This window comes from Leopardus geoffroyi, chromosome E2, assembly GCF_018350155.1.
Source record: "Leopardus geoffroyi isolate Oge1 chromosome E2, O.geoffroyi_Oge1_pat1.0, whole genome shotgun sequence".
Taxonomy (NCBI): Eukaryota; Metazoa; Chordata; class Mammalia; order Carnivora; family Felidae; genus Leopardus; species Leopardus geoffroyi.
In genome coordinates this window covers 44,815,178-44,839,884 of record NC_059335.1, presented here as the reverse complement: position 1 = coordinate 44,839,884, position 24,707 = coordinate 44,815,178, and the positions used below count along the sequence as shown (strand labels likewise).

General features: G+C 45.8%; 1 long non-coding RNA gene across 1 annotated transcript in view; it reads right to left on the bottom strand.

Moving 5' to 3' along the window:
* LOC123579378 overlaps nt 1–21,956 on the bottom strand; it is a 38,935-nt gene extending 16,979 nt beyond the window's left edge. The window contains exons 1-3 of the long non-coding RNA XR_006702730.1: nt 12,981–21,956; nt 10,486–10,620; nt 9,700–9,771 (exon numbers count right to left, since the gene is read on the bottom strand). This is a non-coding gene — a long non-coding RNA (uncharacterized LOC123579378). The remainder of the gene's footprint in view (nt 1–9,699; nt 9,772–10,485; nt 10,621–12,980) is intronic.
* Nucleotides 21,957–24,707: the final 2,751 nt, after the last annotated feature.

Genomic DNA, 24,707 nt, shown 5'->3' with positions numbered 1-24,707 from the left:
AGCCACCTGCTGGGGACAAAGACCTTTCTCCTTTAGCTCAGACTCTCTGATGTGTGTGAGGGGAAGAACAGCCTCCCACTGTCTGCCTTTCACAGAGGATGTTCTTGGCCTTCCTGATTACCTGAGACCAGGCCAGTGGATCACAGGCCCGACACACAGCAAGTTCTCATGAATAGCAAACACTTTCATGGCACTTACCGAGCGCCAGGGACTGTCCTAGGCGCTTTACAGATCACTCATGTGACCCCCGCCCGGTAACACTATGAGGGTGGTACTCCTATTATCCCTATTTAGCAGGTGGGGAAACTGAGTCAGGAGAGGTAAAGAAACATGCTCAAAGTCACTGACCTAGTAAATAAGGATTTGAATGTTGGCTTGTGTCTGTGCTTTTAACCACTTTCCTTTTTTTCTGTTTTTAAGTTTATTTATTTATTTTGAGACAGGGAGAGAGAGAGAGAGGGAGAGTGCAAGCGGGGGAGAAGTAAAGAGGGAGAGAGAGGGATTCCCAAGCAGGCTCCGTGCTGAGGAGCTCAACCTTAACAAACCGTGAGATCATGACCTGAGCTGAAATCAAGAGTCAGTCACTTAACCAACTCAGCTGCCTCGCTTTTAATCACTTACTTTGCAAGAACTCCTAGCATGCTTGATGTGCTCCTTCGAAAAACCCATAATCGAGGAAATAAACACTCATGTTTCAAAAATCATATCTAGACAGGACGAGATGGATAAGGAGGTCTGCAGAGCAGGTTGGCGGGTGATAGGAAAGTGCAGTGGGTCTCATTGTTCCCTGCTGTACTGATAATCTGTCCCATATGTCCATCCATCCATCCGTTCATTCAACCTCTCACATTCAGAATTTAGGGCCCTACTAGGGCTTGAGTGGGAGGAAACAAGAGGAGCACTGCTTAGATAATGAACTGAAACGGAGCACACAAACAGTGAAAGAGTCAGAGGAGGGGGATTTGGGGGCAAGTGAGTAGTGCGTCAGGAGCAGGGTGGAGGGACACAGTTCCAAGAAGCATTCCCTGGCCACACACCCCCACCATAGCTTGACAGTCCTCCTCCACCCGACCACGGACGGACGGCATCCTTACTGTAGCATTTTCCATACTGGGTTGCGGTTTCCTACTTGCTTCTCTGCTATTAATTTCTGTAATCCCAGTACTAGGCAAGGACCAGTCACTCAGCATTTGTTGAATGACTTTCTGAATGAAAAAGGCCCTGAGGGGAAAGAGCTCAGCTGCACTGAGGGAAAAAGAGCAGACAAACTCAGCAGAGCAGGGCTTCTCAAACTACACAAAGCAGAATTACATAGGGATCTGGTGAAAATGCAGATCCTGATTCAGGAGGCGTGGGGTGTGGCCCGAGTTCCTCTATTCCCAACAAGCTACAGTGGGTGATGCCCAGACTCCTGCTCCCTGGATCCCACTTTTGTGCCAAGGCCCTTGATGATTCCCTGGCCCTTCTCAGCCCCAAGGGAGCCTCATCCCACACTAAGGCTCCCTTCCTCTGCCCCTGAGCTCCTCTACTGCCCCCCCCCGCCCGCCCCGCTCCCCAACAGCCTTAGCCACTGATCCCATTTGCCCTACAGCCCAGACACCGATTTGAAGACCATCTACCCAAATCCCGGCAGTTCCCACAGTGGGTCCCACTGGTCCCAGGGTGGACCTGGTGAGGGGGCTCCTGGGGTCAAGGATATCTCCCAGATCACCTCTCCCAGAACTCAGGATCACAGGTCACCTTAGTATCTCTGAGGCTCCCAGAAATCCTGCAATGACAAAGATTTGTGCAGGAGCCCAAGGAATGGCTGAGATGGGGGAGAAACTTAATGCTCCGTAATCCTCCTCAGCACCACCCCTAGTTACTCAGACCTCAGTGGAGCATGTGATTGCTCAGTGGTGGTTTCCTACCCATCCCCAGATTACCATCCTTATGAACAAGTGTGCAGACATATGGAAATTCTAGAACCACCACAGGAAACAGGCAAGGTTTGCCTTTCTTCGTAAGGGGACGTATGCTTTCCCCAAACAGGGGTGCCTTTCTCTTTCTAAATCTTCAGGACCCTGGTCTCTTACCCCTCAGTCTTCTTAAAGGATCGGATGCTGTCATTTATGCTGAATTGCACACGATTGATAAGATTAAAACACGTCACTTCTGAAGGCTTATTGTTCTCGGTTTGCTCCTCTACCCTCTGCCCAGATCCATTTTCTCTCGCTCTCTGTCCCTGGGAGCCTGGACCCTTGGGCCCCCTCACCCTCCGGCTTCCGGGCGGCCAATGGTGCGGGGCGGGGAGTGGTGGGGAGCACTGCAGAGAGATCTGAGGGCAAGAGGAGAGGAACAAGGAGATATTTAGTCCCCACTGCAGCCTCGCATCACTGGGCAGTGTCTGCATCACCACAGCATCGGTGCTCCCTCAAGGCGGCCCCTCCGTGGCTCAGCTTCCATTAGGCTCCCTTTGGCTCCTCTGCCCTAGGGTACTACCAGCTGCCTGCTGTCGCACATCCCAGGGTGCCTCACCATCCCTGCCAGCAGCTTCCATCCTGCACACTTCACTGTAAACACTCCTGTCACTAACTGTCTTATTTTATTTTTTTAGTTAAACCCTTTTGAGTGTGCCTTCTGCTTCCTGCTAGGATTCTGAATGATACAGAATGTTGCATTTTTATCAAGTATGGGGTCCCCAATTTGGTTTAAGCCAAAGCAATGAAGCTCTAATTGTAGAATTTGGGGGTTGAGGGAGTCCAGAGACAGGAGGTATTTTTGAGGAAGGGGGAGCACGCCGGTGTTTCTCAGTGCCTTGAAAACCAACTACAACAAGGCCTGGGAGTTAGCTTCTCATTTTATTTTCTTCAGCCGCCATGAACTGAGCAGCTGCTGTGTTCTGGAACTGGTGCTTAGGATTGTGGGAATCAAGGACGATAGAGACCAGGCCCCATGTCCCACAACCTCACACTCAGGGACACTCAGGCCAGGGCAGGATGAAAGGCCTGGAATGGAATTGAATGTGACAGGCAGCCAAGCAGGGCAAAGCCGCTGAGATAAGGGCCTAATCAGAGTTCAGACAGAGAACAGTGGCAGAACGGCAGGCGGAGGCTTTGTTCCAAAGCTGGGGACCTGGGAGGACCTCACAGGGTGGGGGAGGAGGTCACATGGGACCTTGGAGCACTGCAAAGCAGCCCATCAGCAGTCTCAGCCCAGAAGCCAGAGCGGGCCCCTTTCTGCAGCCTCCGTGGACGCCCGGGCGGTTTTGTTTGCTCCTCCCCTGGGTTCTTACTGCACATCTACTCAACTCCAGCAGCAACCACTGAGCCAGCACTCACCCTGTGCACGGAGCTCCTTCAATCCTCCCAACAACCCTGTGGGTGGGCGTTATTCAGCCCTTTTTATAGCTAAGGAAATTGAGGCTCGGTCCAAATGACTGGCCCACAAATTTATAAATAGACGCTGGAGACCAGAATTTGAATCCAGACTGCCTGGCTCTGAAATGCACTCTCAGCCACTGATCTGTCTGCTGCGATTTCTTACTCTTATAGAAGAGTCAAGGGTGGTGCCGAGCACTTGTGTGGAGTATCTCATTTGGTCTTCACAGCTCCCCCCTGAGGGAGGTCCTAGTATTACCACTTACTTTCCAGAAGAAGACATTGTCCCACCGAGAGGGTTACATCTCTCTCTAGGGCCCACAGCCAGATCACGGTACAGCCAGGGTTTGAATCCAGGAAACCCACTCCAAGTTCATGCCCCCAGCCACCACATTCCTCCAAGGCAGAGCCTAAATTATTATTTATTTTATTTTGTTTGTCTGTTTTGAGAGACGGTGCACGTGCGCATGCTCAGGAGGGACAGAGAGAGAGAGAGAGAGAGAGAGAGAGAGAGAGGAAGAGAGAGAATCCCAAGCAGGCTCCACACTGTCAGTGCAGAGCCTGATGTGGGGCTCGAACCCACGAACCGTGAGATCATGACCTGAGCCACGATCAAGAGTCTGATGCTAACTGACTGAGCCACCCAGGTGCCCCCTGAATTATTTTTTTAAAGGCCTTTATTTTGTTGAATGGTTTTACCTTTATAGAAAATTATAAAGATAATACAAAGCGTTTCCTAAATAATCAGGCCGGGACTTTCAATACCATGTTGAATTAAAGTGTTGAGAGTGGGCATCCTTGTCTTGTTCCTGACCTTAGAGCAAAAGCTCTCAGCTTTCACTGTTGAGCATGATGTTAGCTGAGGGCCTGTCACATAGAGTATGCATGCGTGCACGCATGTATGTATTTGTTTATTTTTAAGTTTTTATTTTAAACACCTGGTGCTCTTCAGGACAAGCACACTCCTTCATCCCCATCCCCTATCTCACCCATCCTTCCAACCACCACCCCCTCTGGTAACCATCAATTTGTTCTCCTTAGCTAAGAGTCTGTTCCTTGGTTTGCCTCTCTCTCTTTTTCCCTTTTGCTTGTTCTATTTCTTAAGTTCCACATATGAGTGAAATCACATGGTATTCGTCTTTCTCTGACTGACTGATTACACTTAGCGTAATACTCTCTAGTTCCATCCATGTCGTTGCCAATGGTAAGATTTCACTCTTTTTGCTGGCTGGATAAACATACGGCCTTTATTACGTGGAGGCATGGTTCCCTCTGGACTCGCCATTTGTTTTTATCATATATGATGTTGAATTTTATCAAATACTTTTTCTGCATTCATTTAGATGATCCTGTAACTTCTATCCCTCACTTTGTCAGTGTGATGTATCCTCTTGATGGATTTGTATACGTTGACTCATCCTTGCATCCCTGGAATAAATCCCAGTTGACCATGACGTATGATCCTTTTCATGTATTCGATTTGGTTGGCTAATATTTTGTCAAGGATTTTTCTTTTCTTGTGGCATCCTTTTCTGGTTTCGGTATCAGGGTAATGTTGGCCTCATAAAATGAATTTGGAAGTGTTCTCTCTTCTGTTTTTAGAAGAGTTTGGGAAGAAGTGGTATTAATTCTTTAAATGTCGGGTAGGATTCACCAGTGAAGCCATCTAGTCCTGGACTTTTGTTTGTTGGAGGTTTTTGATTACTGGTTTAATCTCTTTTCTAATAATCAGTCTTTCAGATTTTCTATTTTTTCACGAAATAAAGACAAATTATGTCCAATCTTACTCCTATGTGGAATCTAAAAAATCATACAAACAGGGGCACCTGATTGGCTCAGTCAGTAGAGCATGCAACTCTTGATCTAGGGGTTGTGAGTTTGAGCCCTGTGTTGGGTATAGAGAATAAAAATAAATAAAAATTAAACACAAACAAGCAAAGAAACAAAACCACACTCATGGATACAGAAAACAGACTGGTAATTGCCAGAGCTGTGGGGGGGGGGGGGGGGGGGAGGGGCTGGTTGGCAAAATGGGTGAAGGTGGTCAAAAGGTACCAAAAAAAAGTTTCCATATGCCCCAGGCAGGCTTTCCCTTACTGTTTTGTTTTGTTTTTAATGTTTCTTTATTTTTGAGAGAGAGAGAGAGAGAGAGAGAGAGTGTGTGTGTGTGTACGCGCGCAAGCAGGGGAGAGGCAGGGAGAGAGGGGACAAAGGATCCAAAGCAGGCCCTGCACTGACAACAGAGAGCCCAATGCAGGGCTCGAACTCATGAACCAGGAGATCATGACCTGAACCAAACTCGGATGCTTAACTTACTGAGCCACCCAGGAACCCTTTGTTTTGTTTTTTAAGTAGGCTCCAAACCTCACATGGAGCCTAGGGCAGGACCTGAACTTATAACCCCAAGATCAAGACCTGAGCTGAGATCAAGATTCAGATGCCCAACCAACTCAGCCACCCAGGCACCCCTAGTTTCCCTTACTGTTAAGATCTCACAGTATGGTACATTTGTTACAATTAACATACCAGTGTTGATGTATCATTATTTACTAAAGTCCAGAGTTGATTCAGATTTCCTCAGCTTACCTAATGTCTCTTTGTGTCCCAGGACCCCATCCAGGACACTCTATTGCATTCAGTCATCATATATATTCCTCAGGCTCCTCTTGTCTCTGACAGTTTCTCAGACTTTCCTCATTTTTGATGACCTTGACAGCTTTTTAAATTGTGATTAAAAAAAAAAACCCACACATAAAAATCTACCAACTTAACCATACTTAAGTGTACTATCAGTAGCATTAAGCACATTCACACTGTTGTGCAACAGATCTCCAGAATGTTTTCATCTTGCAAAACTGAAACACTACACTCATAAACAACAACTTTCCCCCCTCCCCCCAGCCCCTGGTAACCACCATTCTACTTTGTGTTCCTATGAATTTGACTACTTGATTTATTTTTAAAGCTAATTTATTTAATTTTTTTAGTAATCTCTACACCTAACATGGGGCTTGAACTCATAACCCTAAGAGCAAGAGTGGCACGTCTACCGACTGAGCCAGCCCCACACCCCTCAACTACTTTATTACCTCTTTTAGATATGGGATCATACAGTATTTAGCTTTTTGTGGCTGGCTTATTTCACGTATCATAATGTCCTCAAGGTTCACCCATGTTGCAGCCTGTGTCAGAATTTCCTTCCTTGTCAAGGCTGAGCACTATCCCATCATATGTATCTACCACATTTAGTTTATATGTTCATCCATCAGCAGACAGGGTGCTGCTCCCACCTTTTGTCTGCTGTGAACATAAGTAATTGGGAAACTGCCCTATTATTTTCCATAGCGGCCGTAGCATTTCACATTCCCACCAGCGGCGCACAGGGGTCCACTTTTTCCACATCCTTGCCGACACCTGCAACTGTCTAGGGGATTTTGACAGGAGCCATCCCGATGGGTGTGGAGGGTATCACACTAGGGTTTTGACTTTCATTTCCCTGATGATCGGTGATGTTGAACATCTTTTCATGTGCTCGTGGGCCATTTGCGCATTTTCTGTGGAGAAATGTCTACTCAAGCCCTTGGTCCATATTTTTATCGCTAAGCAATAAATGCCTATGTCACAATTTATTTATCTGTTCTCCTGTGCGTGGGCATTTGGTTTGTTACTACCAGTCTTGGCTATTGCACATAAAGCTGCTGTGAACATTTTTGCAGAGGTTTTTTGGTGGGTCTGTGTTCTCACTTCTCTTGGATAAATACTTTTTGTACATTTCTGTACTCACCAGAGCTTAGGACCTAGTTGGGACTAAAAAAAAAAAAAGTGGGATAAAAAAAAGTGTGACCAAGTCACAGAACTAAGACCTCTGAGGTAGTAATAATCATTTCACATAATAAAGTTTCAATGTGGAGCATGAATACCAAAAGCACGGGCTGAATAAAAAGAAAGGACATCTGAGGTGGAGACTTAGTGATTCAGCTAAGAATTTTGAAAAAGGATAGGCTTTGAAGAAGAGCCAAAACATGGGGACAACCAGAAAACTTCCTCCTGCAAGGGACAGAGACTTCTCTCCCCCACGCTGACCGGATAGGGAGTCCTGGAGGGTGTCCGGCTGGAGTCACAACAGAGGGACCAACACAGGGGAGGCAGGCCCAGCTAGAGCAAAGATTGCAATGCCCATAGTTTGTTAAGACAGATTTTTTGTGATATTTTATACCTTGCTGAGGAGCATTAATACCCTTTGTCTTCTCCTCTCTAAATCCACTCCTGGTTTGCCACACGGAGAGAGTTTGTCCTGGCCAGGGTAATCCAGAACAGGAGACAATCCAGCAACCTTTTCTCCTTGGCTCTAGAAATTGTTTGTGTGTAGTCGGGAAACCTGGGTTTCTGCCTTTAACTAGCCGAATGTGCTTTCATCTCAAAATTCCTTCCAGCTCTCAAATATTATTACCTAGCAACTATATTTCTTTCTGCAGTTTTTTTTAAGTTTATTTTTAAATTTATTTTTAGTACTCTACATCCAAAGTAGGGCTCGAACTCATGACCCTGAAATCAAGAGTCGCATGCTCTACGGAGCCCCTGGGTGGCTCAGTTGGTTGAGCATCTGAATTTGGCTCAGGTCATGATCTTCCATCTGTAGGTTCAAACCCCACATCAGGCTCTGTGCTGACAGCTCAGAGCCTGGAGCCTGCTTTGGATTTTGTGTCTCCCTCTCTCTTTGCCCCTTCCCTGCTCATTCTCTGTCTCTGTCTGTCTCTCAAAAAATAAAATGTTAAAAAAAAAAAAAAAAAAGGAGTAGCATGCTCTTCTGACTGAGCCAGCCAGGCACCCCTGTTCAGGAAATATTTGTTTTTTCAATGTGTTCACCACAGAAAGTGAGAAAATACAATAAGGGAGCAGAAGCACATATAAAATCACTCATAATTTCATCACCCAGTGCTAACTCTTATTAACATACACTCGTTCGTATAAAAATATATGATGAGTGCCTGCCATGTACTGAGACATTGAAATATATCTTTCTAGGCTATTTATATCTACATTTTAATGAAACCATCCTGCTTTATAACCTGCCTTTCACTCAAAAGACAGTTGTGAACATATTCCCATGTCAGTAAATACTTTCCCTACAGCGTTCCAGTTTTTCATTAATAAACATTCTCAGAGCTCAGTTTTGAACAAAGTCATAACCATTTTTTTAATGTTTATTTATTTTTGAGAGAGAGACAGCGTGTGAGTGGTGGAGGGGTAGAGAGAGAGGGAGACACAGAATCTGAAGCAGGCTCCAGGCCCTGAGCTGTCAGCACAGAGCCTGACGCGGGGCTCGAACTCTCAAACCGTGAGATCATGACCTGAGCCGAAGTCAGACACTCAACCAACGGAGCCACCCAGGCAGCCCAGTCATAACCATTTTTTAAAGATAATTCCTAGAAATAGAATTACTAAATCAATTAGTAATCATGATTATATGTTTGGGCAATGCCAAGCATCCGCAGCCTTTTTTTTACATCTTTCCACTCATGCGTACGTACTCAGCGGGGGGTAGAACTGTGCTGTCCATTACAGCAGGCATCAGACACCCAGGGTTATGTATGTTTAAGTTAAAGTTAATTAAAAAAAAACAAAATAAGCAATTCAGTTCCTCAAATGCAATAGCCACATTTCAAGCACTCAACAGGCATATGTTACTAATGGTTACTTCAATAGTGTGGAAACATTTATGTCATCACAGAAAGTTCTATTAGACATCACTGGTCCAGAATAATGTTCAATTGATGTTAATTATTGTTATTTTGAGGTGGAGAGATTTGGAGTAATTTTCCTTCTTATTGTATTTCTTGGCCCGTGACCATTTATCACTTTTGTTTTACATATATTATGTCTAAATGCTCTCTTCCCTTTGGAGGGCTAACCCTCATTCCCAGTGGCTGCCTGTGGATATTTCATTATGGGAAATCTCCAGAGTCCTTATGTCTAGTCATTGGTTTGAATTCAAATTTTCCCTCCCAGAGATAGAGTTCAAAAAAGTTGTATTAAGAATCCTTATATAGGGGCACCTGGGTGGTTCAGTCAGTTGAGCATCCAACATTTGATTTTGGCTCAGGTCATGATCTCACAGTCACGAGATCAAGCCCCACCTTGGGCTTGGCATTGACCATGAAGCCTGCTTGAGATATTCTCTCTCTCTCTCTCTCTCTCTCTCTCTCTCTCTCTCCCTCCCTCTGCCCCTCCCATCACTTGCACGTGCTCTCTATTAAAAAAAAAAAGAACCTTTATATAAATTTACTTAAATATGCATAAAGAAATTCTGGAAAGATACATAATTAAGAACATTACTCACCTGCAGCATGCGGAGAGGGTGTCTCTGCAGATGAGGGCAAGAATGGGAAGATTTTCTATGTGAATGTATCACCTATTTAAACAAAGAGTAAAAATATATCTTTTTAAAAAATTATGCAAATAGCAAACAATTCTAAAAAAAAGAAAGAAAAAAAAAGTAGACAGTGAAACTCCTTTCCCTTAAGGTTACTGGCAGGTTAGTGAGAATCCTTCCAGGCTTATTAGAGACAATCGCACATGATAACTTTATTATGTAAGTGGCTTGTGCACTCATTCCCTAGACATCACCGGAGTCCTACCTCCATCCCTATTGGTAAGAATTTAAAAAGGGTTTCTAAAGCTCCCGGACTTTTTCCTCTCACCTCTCCAGGTGGTCCCTGCGAAGACTCCATGTCTCTTTTGAAAGCACTTGTAGCAGACCCATTTCCAGGTCATTGCAGAGCTGGTGCCAGTCATTAGTCAGCTGTGGGTTTGCCCCCCTTCCCCCCATCCACCCCCCCTTGTAGACTTAGCCCCTTTGCTTCTCAACCTCTCCCTTCCTCAGCTGTTCCTTTGGCCACACCTTTCCAAGGCAGTGGGGGTGGAGGGAGTGAGGACCGTTTCCATAGTCCTGGGTGGAGTCTTGGTGTGGGAAAGAGCCAGATACATGGGGCACGAGCCACCTCCAGGTCCCCCGTCCTCCAGAAGGCTGGTAACAGCCCCTTAACTTACTCATCTTGCCCAACCTCTGTTCCAAGTCCACTCCCAACCCCCACCTTGCTGGACACATTTCTGAGACCTTACTTACTTCTTTGCATTTCTGTGATGGGTTTGCCCATGGACTTTGGAAAGTCCATTCTCCACTCCTTCACTGGTGCATCATCGTCCAGATCTTCACCAGGAGAGCAAGGGGCACTTCCGGAGGACTGAACGGACCTGGGGTCTGTGTAGGAAGGAGGTGGGGACACAGGATGTGAGTCATCTGCCAGCATCTCTGATGATCTTGGAGTTCACCACCCAGTGCCAGGACCAAACAGAGAAATCCCAGTTGTGGTGAGTGGTGGCCCCTGAGAGGCCCAGTAACCAGTCTAACTTCAAAGGCTGCTCTCCCGGCCATGCAAGACTGAAACCAGCGAATCCACAGAGACAGAAAGTAGATTAGTGGTTCCCAGGGACTAGGGTTGAGGGGATGGGAAGTGACTGTTAATGGGTACGGGGTTTCTTCCTGGAGTAATGAAAATGTTCTGACCTTGGACTGTGGTCACAGTTGCTCTGTGACTATACTAAAAATCACTTAAGTATCCACTTTAAAAGGGTAAGTTTTGTGAAATGTGAATTGTATCTCAATAAAAATTAGAGGGTTGCAAATCTACTGAGATCTAACTGACACGCAATAAAAGGCACCCATTTTAATATAGAGTTCAATGATTTTGGGCAAAGACATCCATGCCACCACCACCTTCATCAAAATACAGAATATGTCCATCACCCCCAGAAAGTAACCCTTTGCCCCTTCAGGATTGTTTCAACAAAACTGAACACAATGCAAACCATCAAAGTTCATCACACATAGTAAGGGTCTTAGTTCACAAAATTTATAGTTTGGTTATATTTAAAGAGACATGCACACACATTAGAAGGTTGTGGTGTGGGTCACAGTCAAAAAAAATGTAAAAGTTCCCACCGAGACATGAAGAACCATGCAAGGCGCCGGGGGGTGGTTGTAGAAGCGCTATGCACTCACTCCGGTGGGCGCTATGTGCCGAGAATTCTGCTAAGCACTTAGGTGCACGACCTCATGCCTCATCGCCTCATTCCACAGATGGGAAAACCAAGGCTTCCCTCCCCGTGCTGGCAGCTAGTTTTTACCTGATCCTAAAACGTACTCTTCCTAATGCCTTGGTTTCCTCTTGCTGGGCTTCTAACTCCCACTGACGTGTCCAGTCCTGGAGGATCCAGACATATCTGTCAGCCAACCTCAGGTAACCCACTCAAGCACAGTGGAAACAAGAAGAGAGAAAAAAAGGCCTCCTGCACTGAGCTTGTAGTCTAGTAGGCAGCACCCAGCAGATGGTAAAAGCACCGAAGACAAGGTCACAGTGTCATGCTGCTCTGCGTAACCCTGGGTGTAACCCGGGGTGTGAGGCTCTTCCTTTGTGCCGTCACTGGGCACGTCGCCCGGTCGTTCTCTGGCGCAGGCCTGGGCAGTCAGGCCGGGTGGAACCTGCAAGGCCCAGTCCGTTCTAAGTTGCCTGAGACCCACAGGGGTCTTAGGTGACACACACAGTCACCCTCCCGAACCCTGCGGAGTCCTCCTACCAAGTAACTGGCCACAGAGCAGCAGGGGCAGGATTCACAGCCTAGACTCTGTCATCAGAGTCTTTGCCCCTGAGCATGCCTCCATGATAACTGGTAGCCACCATCAGTCTCTCATTTCAAGAGTCAACAGAGAGCAGAGGCTGTACCTTCCAGTTAGCCCTAATTGATTTCACCCAAACGGAATGAGTGCTAATAAGCTTGTCTCAAGACCCAAACTCCTTCTGTCTTTACTAGATTCGCTGGCATTGGGAAATCTTCCGACCATTGGGACTGTCTTAAAACATGACTCTTCAACATCACTGCACCCAGCACACCCCCAGGGTCTGGAAAAGTCAGCAGACCCCCAACAGAGACCAGCTCTCATCCGAGGAGTAGCTAAAACCCTGGGGAGCCTCGGGGCCATGCAGGCCTACTCAGTGTGCTCACCTGGTCTCGCCAGCCCAGGGCCCGATGTGGAAGGAACTGGAGTCAGACAGACCTGGGTTTGGATCCCAGCCCTGTCACTTGTTAGCTATGTGACCTTGGACAATTAAACTAACCTCTCTGAACTTGTTTCCTCATCTCAAAAAAAAAAAAAAAAAAAAAAAAAGTGAGGCTTGCAGGGTTCTTGGATAATGAGATCAAGGTATGCAGTCGGCACTTAATACATATCCGCTGTCCTTCCCCTCCTCTTGCCTGCCAAGCACATTGACATTCTGCAGAGACAAGAACAGCCAAGCAACTTTCTCTTCTGGAGGATTTGTATCTTTGTCATTGTTTTTCCTGGAAGGGCACGAACAGGAAGCCTTGGACTGGCCAAGAGCGAGAACACCACAGCCCTGGCCCTTCGAAAACGTATTAAACTTAAGTTTCCATGGAGTCTTAACCGCCATGCGTTATACTATGCACCCCGTGCGTTCACCTGGAAAACAGCCTCCTCCTCTCTCCGACTGTAGCGCCACCGAGAGGCCTGAGCCGCCATCCCCGCCCCCTCCCCCCCCTCACCTGGCCCCCACGACCGGCCTCGCGCTGCCTCCACTTCCGCTCGCTCTCGCTCTCTCCCAATGTGCTTCTCTCCAGGAGGCCCGTTCCCAAACTGCAAATGACATCACATCAGACGCCTGCTCTAGACCCTTCGTCGTCTTTCCGACAAAGCACACTGTCATCTGCCCACCGCCTACCTCTCTCCTTCCCTCCCCTCTCCTTCCTCCCCACTTCGGACCGCGCCGTCCACAAGCGCTTTTCTTTTCCTCTGCGCGCGCACCAGTTCGTTCCAGCCTCTAGGCCCTGCAGCGGCCGCTGCCTCCACCTGGAGCTCGCTTCCTCCCGGTGGATGCTCCCTTCTCAATCATCAGGCTGGAGCTCCAGTGCCACCTGCTCAGAGACATCTTCTCTCGTCGTGGCGGCCGCACGGTCACATCTATCACTTCATCCTGTTTTCATACTTGCACTTGTCACTACCTAAAGTTCTCTGGTGCCTTGTCTGTCTCATTCACCACGTGCCCCCCGCCCCCCCAGGCGCCTAGAACCGGCCTAGAACACCAGCAGGTACAATACCTGTTTGTTACTTAAATGACCCCCTTTGTCTCACCATTTAAGCATAAATCCATGATCTTCAGGATGGCCTGTCTTCATAGGAGAGCTTCTAATATGTGTCTAGACAGTCCTTTTATTTTTGGCAATTTTGGCAAAGTGACTTGCTTCTGGAATTTAACAAAACCAGACAACGCCTGTCTCCCTAGTCTCATCCAAAGCTGTGCCCCCTCGTCTAGAATCTGCAGAGACTCTTGCTGTCTGGCCCCTCCGTAACAGCTAGGCACGGATGAGACAAAAGTTTTACAAATCCCACTGGAATATTCTGCTGCCTGAAAAACTGAAGCGACACCGGACTGGAGCCTCCGAGCCAAAAGCAGCTTGAAGCTAGCGAAGGCCCCTGCTCCTCACAGGCTGGGCACCTGGGATTAATTCAGGCAGAAAGCAGGCAAGAAATGCTGGCCCCTGAGAAGTGCTAAAGAAAGGGAATTTTAAGATCCAGACTGAAAAGAAAGAGGGGGCAGAGGGGATTGGGAGTGGGGGAGTTGGAAGGACTGACCTTCCTTAACCCAAGGGACCTTAACCTGCTAGGATTGATGTTAAATGTTAAATTTGGGAGGGGTGTGTGTGTGTGTGTGTGTGTGTGTGTGTGTGTGTTTTAGGGAGAGGGTCTATGGTTTTTATCAGGGTTGCAGTAGGATCTGTGCCCCCAAAGCTTAAGAACCACAGATCTAAAAGGCAAGCAATTAGGTTAGCAAATCATCTCCATCCTAAACATGACCTGAACTGAAACAATCACGAGAAAGGAAAAGTGCTTTGTGCTCCAAAGAAAACAAAAGCCATTTCCAACAGGAATTGGCTGTCACATTCTCTACACTTGGAAAAAAAATCAACAGAGCATCCGCCCAGCCTGCTCAAGGCCCATCCCTTAAGCCCAGGTCTCTAGGGAAGGCAGTGAGCCTTTGTTTTCCAGTCTGTGGGCAACTGGCTGGGCCAGGAGCCAGAGAGGAGAGACCTCTATGGAAGAAAATACAGAGATGTGCCAAGTTGTGCGGGCTAGAGGCACCCGAAGGAGGACTCCAGCTGATGCCACAAGACCCACCGGGTGAGGTAGAATGTGCCAGTTGTAGACTCACTTCTCTCCTGCTGTCTTTCTTGATTTGGCTCCAGCTAGGATGTTGGGCCAGCTTTTCCCTCCGGGTGCTCCGAAGCACCACCATATTAGTCACAGGCCTGGGTGCCTTTCCAAGTAGGTTTTGGACCCTTCGTGGTCGGCAGGCCTACCTGTGGCCCCCCTAGCTATCACACTGAAGCTCCTGCCCGGTCAAGGCGATGTGTCACGTCTGGTGTTCAGAAAGGATACTCCCTTCCCCTGGCCCTTCTCGCCTTCGTGAAGGAAGAACCTGGGATGTGGCAAAGTCCCAATAAATGCTGGGAGGAGGCCTGGGAGCAGGCGGGAGGCCCCGAGCCAGCGCGCTGTGCCAGCACTTGGTGTAACCTTCAGGGAGGGCGCAGTCCACGCAAGTCCTGGCTTCCGAGAGGTAGGCCCTGGGTGTCAGCCCGCAGCCGTGGCCTCTCCCGAGTCCCGTGGATTCACACTCCAACTTGAGTTGTTATTTTTCGATGTTGGTGTATGTTCTGTCTTTAATATGTCCCAGAGGGCATTCTTGATTTCCTCCCCTAAAGCTGATTCTCCTCCGAGCTTCCCCATCTCAATAAATAACACTTGAATCACCTAGGCGCTCATTCTTCAGGTCCCAGCTAAACGGCACCGCCTCCTTCCCCTTGGAAAGACCTTCCCAGGCAGCAAATCTAGTGTCGTCTTCCCGCGCCCCACACACACACCCACACACCAAGATGCTCTCTTTCATGTCAGCCTGTTTGCTTATCACGTTCTGTTGCTTTTATTTTTTCTGGTATGTCTCTCCACTGAAAATGTAAAGTCCGTGAGGACAGAGAGTCTCTATTTGCTTCTCCAGAGTCCCTCTCCAGCCTTCTCCCCTGTCCTCTAGGCCTGAGGAGGCTGACCGATGGGGTCTGAGTGGCCCACACTCCCATACCCGCCAGCAGCAGACGGGAGAGGGAGCCGTGGGTAGGTGGCCCCCTCTCTGCCACAGCCTCTGTGACGCAGCTTCTCCTGCAGCTCTTGCTGGGTTCCGGGAACCACTTTTCTCCCCTTGCCTTTCCAGGCCTGTGTGTGTGTGTGGGGGGGGGGGGGGGGGGGGGGGGGGTAATGGCTGCCGTCTGTTGCCAACCCTGAAATGCCTCACTTCCCCAGGGACCTCTTAACCCTGCCCATACTTCTGCAAGCAGTCCCTTCATTAAACTCTGCTCAGTGACCACTCTTGAATGTGTCACTTGCTCTCTGACAATCGTTCTGACCCACATGGGGGCCGCGTCTAACTCACTGACCAATGTCTCCCAACAATGTGCTGAGTGATGTCTGGCATATCTTAGGTACTTAATACGTACATAATACGCGTGTTTTGAGTAAATGAATGAGCAAAGATACTATGTTTTTAGTTACATTTTCATTAAGATGTAATTCATATACCATAAAACTTACCCTTCTAAGGACTATAGTTCAGTGGCTTTTAGTTTATTCACAAGCTGTGAGACCAACATCACTAATGCCAAAACATTTTCATCACTTCCTAAAGGAACCCTGTACCCATAAGTGTCACTCCCCACTTCACCCCTTCGCCCAGCCCCTGGCAACCACAATCTACTTCCTGTCTCTATACATTTGCCTATTCTGGACACTTCATGTAAGCAGAATTATGTAATATATGGTTTTCCGTGCCTGCTTCTTTCACTTAGCATAACGTGGTCTCATGTATCAGCATTTAATTCCTTTTTATGCTGAACAATATCCCGTTGTATGGATAGACCACATCGTGTTTATCCATTCATCAATTGATGGGCCTTTTGTCTATTCTGAATAGTGCTGCTATAAATATTCATGTACAAGTTTTAACATGAACATATGTTTTTAGTTCTCTTGGGTAGATACCTTGGAGTGGAATTTCTGGGCCATGTGGTAACCCTATGTTTCAGTTTTTGAGGAAAGATACTTTGTTTTAAATCTCTATGTGTCCAACAGCACTACACAGTACTTTCTTCAACCTCTGGCCCCGGTACTGGCATGTGCCTGGGAAAGAACCCAAACCCCCGAGTATGTGGAGCAGAGGAAGTCTCAGATACGACAGGTACACTCCAAGTAGGTACCCAGGAGACATTCCTGCACACATGCACCAGCATATACAGACCAGGATGCCCTTGGTAATACCACTGGCTGAAAATCGGAAATCACCTAATGTTCGTCACCAGTAGCTTGGATAAATCCACTGTGGAAGAAAGAAAGAAAATAAACGGATTACAACTATGCATAACAGCATAGAGGAACTTCACAAATACAGTGTCGAAATTTTTAAAAAGTTACAAAAGAATATGTACAGTCTCGTTTTATAAATGCCAAAACAAGTAAAGCTAAATCATGTAGTTTAGGGGTGCACATGTAGGTGGAAAAAACTATTAAAAGCCATTTCAACAAAAAACAGGATATTGGTTACCTCTGGCAGGGAGTCGTGGCAGGGAGAGGCACAGGACGGTCTTCCGAGCTACAGCCAGTTTTCTAGTTCCTGTCCTGGGTGAGATACACCAAGATTCACTGCGAGTTATTTTTAACTACACCTAGATACTTAGCTACCCATGCGCTATTCTGAAAGTTTTATTTCACAATTTAAAGAACAGACAGAACAGAACCTCAGTCTAGATGTGAGGAGACCCGGATTTCAGATCACCTGTACTGCTAAAGAGCTGTGTGACGAGACAAATTATTTAATCTCTCGGTGTCAACTTTTTTATCTCTAATATGGGATGATAATAATAATTGCCACTTATTCGGGGCTTAATTCCTGGGCACCATGCCAAGTGCTGTTACGTATGTTCTTGGTGGTTATTATGTGTCTCTTGGACATGAGAGACACATAACCGGAGCCAGGTTAAGCAGAAAGTCTTACAAGGATGTAGAAATGGGCTACGGGGCCTAAGGGCAGGGAGCAGCCAGGACACAGACTCTGGGAACTGGGTCTCTTCTGGCTGCCTTTCTCTCCATAATTGTTGCAATTTTCTCTTTTGTTATAAACTGCACCCCCGACCACATGGGAGAAAATGGCCACCCACAACTCCCAGGTTTGTATCTTCTCCATTCAAGACCCTAGCAGACTTGACTCTCAGTGCAAATTACAAAGTTTCCTGGGGAGAAAATTCTGACTGCTTTGGTTTGGATCGAGTGTCCACCCCTGACCCAGTCAACTGTGGCAAAGAGGCAGAGTCATACTACGCAAAATGCCTGCTAGGGACAAACATCATGAAACTAGATGGAACTGCAGGTTATTGGCATTCAGCCCGTAGAAATCTAATTCTGTAGAGATGTAAAGTCCTGTGAGGGCAGTTCCTTGAACAGAGGGAAGGGATGGTGGAAGAACAGACAATCCAATGTCAACTGTTATTTAATCTACCCTTCACAATAACCCAATGAGATAATGTTGATATCCCCATTCTACAGACAAAGAGACTGAGAATCAGATAGGACCCAGCGTTTCTCAACAGTGGCACTATTGACATTTTGGACTGAAAATTCTTTGTGGTGGGGGGCTGTTCTGTGCATTGTAGGATGTTGAGCAGTATCCCTGGCCTCTACCCACTAGATGCTAATGGCCCTCCTCCAGTTGTGACAATCAAAAATATCTCCACGTTGCCTAATGTCCTCTGAAGCAGAGAACCACAAACACAGGCTATGTAGATTGCACAAACATTCCACTAGCAAGACAGAGACAGGAACCAAACCCAGGTCTTGGTGACTCTAGAACCTGTTCTCTTAGTCACTGTCTCTCTTAGGATCAGTTCTAACTTACCTACATCACCAGGTGGTAGTGAGGATATAATGGTGTGAAAGCACCCTGAAGAGATAGGTGGAATATAATAAAATACATTGTCTCCACATTCTTTTTGTCAGCCTCCGGTTCTGCAGATCGATGTGGCTGCTCAAACAGAACAGGGCTCTACATCCCTCAGGAATTTGAATTCCAAGGGCCTGACCACCAATCAACCATACTCCCCATTTAGTTTCATGATGGGATCCCTCTTCAAATCCTCTCCCTCATGAAGATTGGTATTCCCAGAGTCTTGCTGTCACATTATTCAATTCCACTATCCATCTAACCCATGATTTATGGTAACTTTCCTTAGCTAGTTTTCTTGTAGCGGAGTCAAGTCTTTCTCTAGATAATTGGGTCCCCAAAGACCATATATTTTTTCTTCCAAACAAACAAAAAACCTGACTAAGCATGTTATAGCTCTTCCTCCATGAATTAAAACTCTCAATAACCTCAGCTGCATGAGGTCCGTGACTGCATTCTTCCAAACCCAGTGGTTTCCTTGGAGTGGACCCCCTATAACTAAAATACCTCTCAGAGAATGCGGCTTGACAAAGCCCTTCGTGGACTGACTCTGCTCTGTTAGTTTTTAGTTGGGTTTTTAATATTCATTGTGACTGCATCCTAAAAATGATGAAGCCCTTCCTTTGCAAGGCTTTGAGGCTCTCCCAGCCTAACCAAAAGGGAAAACATTTTGGCTGAGATTAGAGTGGGCTGGTCACACCCAAGGTCATTACAGTGAGCTTCTGGAAGTTTATAGAAGAAAGCATGTCCCTAGCTTAATTCAGCTGCCTAAAAAATGACCACAATATACCATTCATATCCTTCCAGTCAAGATACAGCTTGTTTGGAGGCCTGATTACAATATAGTATTTTTCAGCAAGCTTTTTAAATTGAAGTACAACTTACATGCAGAAAGGTACACAAATCACAGATATATGGTTTGATGAATTTATCTTAAAGTACACACACCCATACAACCACAACTCCGATCAAGAAACACTAGCATTCCAGAAGCCCCTCTCAGACCCCCTTCCAGCCACTACTCCTCTCCCTAAATGTAACCACTAAAATTTTAATCTTATGACCTCCATATTTTTTTATGCATCTGATGGCCCAGATAATTATCTCTGGAGGCCAAAGTTAATCAGAAGCTGGGAGGATTGTTTCCCCATGAGTCATTCTTCTTAAGAATAGATCATCAGTGAGGATGCTTCCAGCTGCAAGTAATAGAAACCTCAACTCAAAAGGCTTGAACAACATTAGAAAATTTATGATCTCCACATAAATGGAAGTCCTGCTGTAGAGAGAGCTTCGGGGTTCATTGAATCAGCGGCTGGAGTCAACAAAGTCCCATGTTCTTTCCATCTCTCCGTTCGGCCATTTTAGTGCACGCTTCCTCCTCAGGCTGGTAGCAGGAGAGCCACACCACTTCTTTCTGTGACTCTCTCTTTGGAGAGGAAACTTCTTACAGAGGTCTCGTGTACAACCGATCAGGCCAGGGGGATAGGACTGCCCAACTGTCTTAGACTTAGTATGTGGGGTAGGATGAATGTTGAGAAGTCCACTCCAATGCTTCCTATGGAACACCACACAGTACAGATGGAAAATGTCTGGCTCAATGCATCTATAAACATGCTTTATAACGCTAAATGGTAACAAGGGTTATAAACAGTGGAGATTTGTGGCTGAACATACTGCTGGAGATTCAAGGTTACAGGTAAGTAACTCTCAGTGAGGAAAGGCTAAATGGACCGTGGCAAAATAAACACAGCAGCTCTTGCCCTCTCTCTCTCCTCTGAACGCCAGTGATCTTTCCTCTCTGAGTTGCCTGTTACCAGTTATGTTAATCACAAGACATGTTTCAGTATACACTTAGGACAAATCCCACTTCTTTACAAGTCACATGATGGCACGCAGCAAAGGACATGCCATTAAAATGCTACCAGGTGCAGCAGTCATGGCTCCTCAAGGACTCCAATTCCTCCACTTACCTTGATAATACCCAACAGCCATTCATTCCCTCTGGAAGTCTGGATATTCTCCACATTAAAATCCCAATTTTAAAATAAATAATATGATAAATATCAGTCATACATGTCTATTGTATTAATATTCATTTGCATAAGTTAGTTCAAAATGTAGTATATTTACATCCCTTTTTATCAATGTGCTGGTCACATATTATGAGAGCACTGGTGAATACCTCTCAGAGGTGAAATCTATCATCAAAGAAGATCTGGGTTGGTAAGCTATATGCATCAGTGGAAAACCATCATAAAAATGATATACAATAGTCATATTTTTGTATTAAATGGTAAAATGTGCATGTCTGTGGATATGGCAAGCAGGTTTCAAAGATAAGGTATCACACTGTATATGCATATAAATTTTACATATATGAGTGTATGTGCACCAATAATTTTACATTTTGTAAAGAAAAGAAGGGTCTTTAATCGTTCATGGTGGATAAATACACAACTGACACTATTCTCAGCACCAAGAAAAAATGAATACAAGGGCAATTCCAACTGACGTGTAAAATATCCAGCATATCCCTCAAAAAAAATACATACCACAAAACTACTCTTGAAGAATTTTTTTAATGTGTTTCTTTTTCTCAAACTTTTTAAATGTTTATTTATTTTTAAGAGAGAGAGACAGAGCACGAGTAGGAGAGGGGCAGATAGAGAGGGAGACACAGAATCTGAAGTAGGCTCTAGTCTCTGAACTGTCAGCACAGAGCCCAACCTGGGGCTCAAACTCATGACATGTGAGATCATGACCTGAGCCAAAGTCGGACACTTAACCGACTGAGCCACCCCGGTACTCTGTAAGTGTTTCTAATTTTAATTGCTACTATATTTATAAGGCAACAATATCAGCACAATAACATCTAAATGTACAGTTCTGGGGCGCCTGGGTGGCTAAGTCAGTTGAGCTTCTGACTCTTGATTTCAGCTCAGGTCATGATCCCAGGGTCATGATATTGAGCCCTGTATCAGGCTCCATACTCAAAGCTTATTTGAGATTCTCTCTCTCTCTCTCTCCCCCTCTTCCCTCCTTGTGCTCTCTCTACAATAAAAGATTTTGGGGTAGGGGTGGTGCCTGGGTGACTCAGTCAGCTGGGCAGCCAACTCTTGGTTTCGGCTCAGGTCATGATCTCACGGTTCTTGGGTTTGAGCTCCACATCAGGCCCTTCGCTGGCAGTGTGGAGCCTGTTTGGGATTCTCTCTTTCCCTCCCAAATAAATAAATGTTAAAAAAAAATAATGAAATTAAATGTTCTTTTAATTAAAAAAAAAAAAAAAACCTGTATAGTTCTAATATGGGAAAGTACATCAAACACATTTGATCCCAACAGGTCTAACCCCTGTCCCCCAGTTTCAGAAAATGTATTCCTTTTTACCAAAGTAAAAATAAATACCCTGTGATCATCAATCATTTTATTTTTTTAAGTTTTTTATCTATGTCATCTCTGCACCCAACGCGGGGCTGGAACTCCCGACCCCAAGATGAAGAGTCACATCCTCTTCCAACTGAGCCAGCCAGATGCCCCATCATCAATCATTTTAATTGTGGGTTGTTTTTTTTTTTTTTTTATAACCAGCACACTTCCAATTAACTCCTGGATGTTCGAATGTTCGTTCTTATTAGAATTCCAGTTCTTTCTCATGAATAACATATGAGGCATATATATTTTACTATTTCTATGTATATCAACTGGGAATTTATCTTTTATTTATAATCCCAAACTACCCCAGTTTGCTCTCTGGTATAGGTCAGACCTTTTTGAAAGAAGTTGAGTATCGCACAATGCCAAGACCCAACAGAGTCAAAATAGAAGATACAGACCTTCATTATAATGAAGATTCCCAAATGGTATGAAGAGCTTGTTCATTTGCTCTACAAAGGTCAGATTAAGGTTGTAGAGATTTTAAGAATGCTCATTTCTACCATACCAGCAGAGGGTACATTTTCTACCTCCCTATATAATGGGTCCCCCTTCTCAGTAAGTCAGTTTTAAGATCCCCAAAGGATTCTTGAAACAAGTGATAATACAAAACCCTAAGTATGTTTTTCCCGTGCATACTTATCTATGATATAGTTTAATTTTTAAGTTAGGCACAGTAAGAGATTAACAATGAGTAATAATTAAAAAAAACAGTTTTGGGGCACCTGGGTGGCTCAGTCAGTTAAGCTCCTGACTCTTGATTTCAACTCAGGTCATGATCTCACAGGTCATGAGTTCGAGCCATGCACTGGGGGGCTCACTGCTGAAAGCATGGAGCCTGCTTGGGATTCTCTCTCTGCCCCCTCCCCCACTCGCACACGCATTCTCCCTCTCAACAAACTTAAAAAAAATCCATTTTAACAACAAACTATAATAAAAGTTATGTGAATGTGGTGCCTCTCTCAAAATATCTTATTGTACTGTACACACCCTTCTCCTTGTGATGATGTGAGATGACAAAATGCCCCCACGAGGAGATGAAGCGAGGGGTGGATGACATAGTCAATGTGACACGGTGTTAGCTTACGACTGACCTTCTGACCATACCGCAGAAGCAGGATCATCTGCTCCCACACCACAGCCGGCACAGGTAACTGCAACTGCCAAAAAAGAGCCCGCGGGGAAGGTGAGGGACGACTATGCCTACTCCAACCGAGCAAATGTATTCCGAGCACCTACAATGTGTAGAACATTGCACCCTGTACAGGGAGGAAACAAAGGAAGTATACTGCTCAATCCTCTCTTTCAAGGACACTCCAGTCTAGTTGGAAAGATTAACAAAGGAACTAGTCTGGCACCAAAGAATGAAAATGGTCATGAGTGTGATGGGCACTTAGAGAAGGAAGAAGTGAGTGGACTGGGGTAATGTGAGGTTTCATAGAGAGAGTGAGACTGAGCATCTGACTGTGCAGTCTGGGTATGATTCATCCAGCATGGTAAATGTGCCTCCCATCTGCTGCCACTCTTTGTACCTGTGGCGGGCACTGCTATGAACGCCAGGGTGGCTCCACTTCCCGCCGAGCTCAGACCGGACACAGTGCGACTGGCAACCCAGACTGGTCAACAGGAATCAAAAGTCATGAAAAAACCCACTTGGCATTAGGAACGGGATGGAGGTGGATATTCTGGCTCATGGAAAAGAACTTTCAAGGATACAAAAAGTGGGAAAGTGCAGGTGGACGTAGTAGATAGTAGGGGGAGTGACTGGCGGGGAGCAGAAGATCTAGGTAATAAAATCTGATAGGCGGTATTGGGTCCGATCACAGAAGATACTGAAAACTAAGCAGTTCTTGAATAAAGAATGTGTTTAAGAACAAATAGCTTAGGGTGCACCTGGGTGTCTCAGTGGGTTAAGTGTCCAACTTTGGCTCAGGTCATGATAATGGCCATTCATGGGTTCAAGCCCTGTGCTGGGCTCTGTGCTGACAACTTGGAGCCTGGAGCCTACTTCGGATCCTGTGTTTCCCTCCCTGCCCCTCCCCTGCTCATGTTCTGTCTGTCTGTCTCTCTCTCTCTCTCTCAAAAATGAATGAACATTAAAAAATATTTTTAAAAACTAAGAAAAAAATTAAAAAAAAGAAAGAATAGCTTGGAAGGAATAGGCATAGCAAATACAGAAAAATGGGTGCACCCACTTAAAAAAAAGTCTTGAGAAAAAGCCCAAACCTTGGGTAGACTTAAAGGCGATAGTTCTTTAAATTTTTTTAATGTTTTTTTTTATTTTTGAGACCGAGAGAGACAGAGCATTAGCAGGGGAGGGGCAGAGACAGAGGGAGACATAGAATCTGAAACAGGCTCCAGGCTCTGAGCTGTCAGCACAGAGCCCGATGCAGGGCTCGAACTCACAGACTGTGAGATCATGACCTGAGCAGAAGTCGGACGCTCAACCAACTGAGCCACCCAGGCGCCCCTAAAGGTGATAATTCTTAATTCTCACGAACAAGAGATTTCTTAAGTGTCCTGAATTCTAGGTTAGAAGATATATTCATTCAGAAGGCATTGTTGCTTGGTGTTCTTGTTTACAGTGTTGTTGGTCACGGATACAGGTTTCCTGATTCTTTGTAAGTGATCTGTTGCTTCTCTTTGGAAGCTTACGGGACAGTGGTTCTCAACTGTCACCATGAATCAGGTTCCCCTGAAACAGAGATTCTGTTTTCACTGATGTGTGGCATGGCCACAGATGGTATTTCTTCATGTTTCACCATGATTTCAAGGTGATCCAAAGTGTTGCCACGGTCTGTGATTT